Below are 1,707 nucleotides of genomic sequence, written 5' to 3'. Positions count from 1 at the left end.
TTGAATATAAATCTCTTTCTTATACACATATGTGTGTCCATGGATTTGTTTCTCTAGTCTACCCATAGTAACACATTAAAGACCAGATATTTTTTTACCAACTTACCCAAGTGGCCTTATATTTTTTCGGCTGTTGGGATTTTTTTTGCATTAAACCATAAATGGGTTTACATCTCATTAATTTTTTATCATATTTATTTATAACTTTCAGTTTTTTAATATAAAACATCTCACATTATGAAACAAAATTTGCAATGTATGTGGTACATTATTACTTTTATGAACTATAATCTTCATGAAATTATAAACTTATAAAAATAATCAACATAATCCATCTTACTTTGAAAAACAGTAAAAATACATACAGTATGTCAAACAAAAAATACATTCTTTGTTCCCCAGTGTTCACTTGTTGATATGTTCCTTTGTTATACAAGGTACTATTGTTACTATACTCTACAACTATACTATACAACTACATTGAGAAACAAAGTGTGCAAATATTATCCCTGAGACACTGTGCAAATATTATCTCCTCGCCCTTTGGTTTGATTCGTTGTGGAGACCTTATCCTCAACAGTTACAATTATTTCATAAATTGTAGTTAGCATAGGACCTATATATAAACAACGGTTCCTAGTACTTTTTGAATGTACGGTACTTTATATAACATTTTTCTCTGTGAAGCGGTACCTTACCAAATGTGCAAATATACCTGGTTTCACTTCTTTTTCCGTGGGCAGTGCAAACTCTACAGGCTCTGGTAGGAAATTTCTTTTTTCCATTGCTTGAAATGAACACAGGTTCATGCTGCTTCCTGTCCCCTGACGGCCTTCCTGGTGGATCTTTACGTGGTGCTCTCCCTGCTCTACTAGGGGTTGGGCTGGACGTATCTCTCTCTGGTTCCGGAGAGCCTTCATTTTCATCATCGGTAATCCAGTATTTTGCCACTGAAAGGAAAAACTGCTTGTACTTCATTGTTTCCTCTGAATTCAGGGCATTGCAAGTTCTATGACAATTGAAAAGTCCCACAATTTATGAGATAAAGGACAATGTTTTTGTCCATGTCGTTGTTTTCCTTAGAATAGGATAATACGAGAGGTACTGATCTGCACGATCATGTGGGCATTATATTGATGTTTACACACAGGTTTCAATAGATCCTCTCCAGTTTTTCGATTGTTCCTTCCTGCAGTTGAGACAGACGCGTCATGAATTGTTGACATCATTCTGACATCTCGCTTGTCTTTCCATATGAGGAGAAGAAAGTCACCTCTTCTACAGAAAACGATGTCACCTTTCTTCATTCTTGATGCTTTGGCTTTTAGAGTTAGCGGTAAACCTCGGTTCACTCACTCTAATCGTACCACACACTCTAGTTTTGTTTTTCAGTAGTAAATCAGCAGAAGAGGGACTGTGATAGTAATTATCCTGGTAGATATGGTGCCACATACCAAGATCAGGGCCAAGGACTGAGAGAACAGTTTCTTCCTATTTCTTCCCTTCACCAGTATAAATTTCCATATTGCAGATATAGCCTGGGTCACTCTCGCACACCCTCCTAACAAGTAAACCATCCTTTGTAATCTTGCTGGGTTGTAGGTTCGAGACCTCAGGCGTCCTCTCCACGGAATCATCCCCTCGTCCAAAGACAACTGTTGCTTTGGTCTGTAAAGTGTCCTGAATTTATTGAGGAAATAATCCAGC

Source organism: Echinops telfairi, unplaced genomic scaffold (genome assembly GCF_000313985.2).
Source record: "Echinops telfairi isolate 266 unplaced genomic scaffold, ASM31398v2 ScPeMD7_140;HRSCAF=443, whole genome shotgun sequence".
NCBI classification, from domain to species: Eukaryota; Metazoa; Chordata; class Mammalia; order Afrosoricida; family Tenrecidae; genus Echinops; species Echinops telfairi.
The sequence above is the reverse complement of the archived record's forward strand: the minus strand, read 5'-3'. Positions refer to the sequence as shown.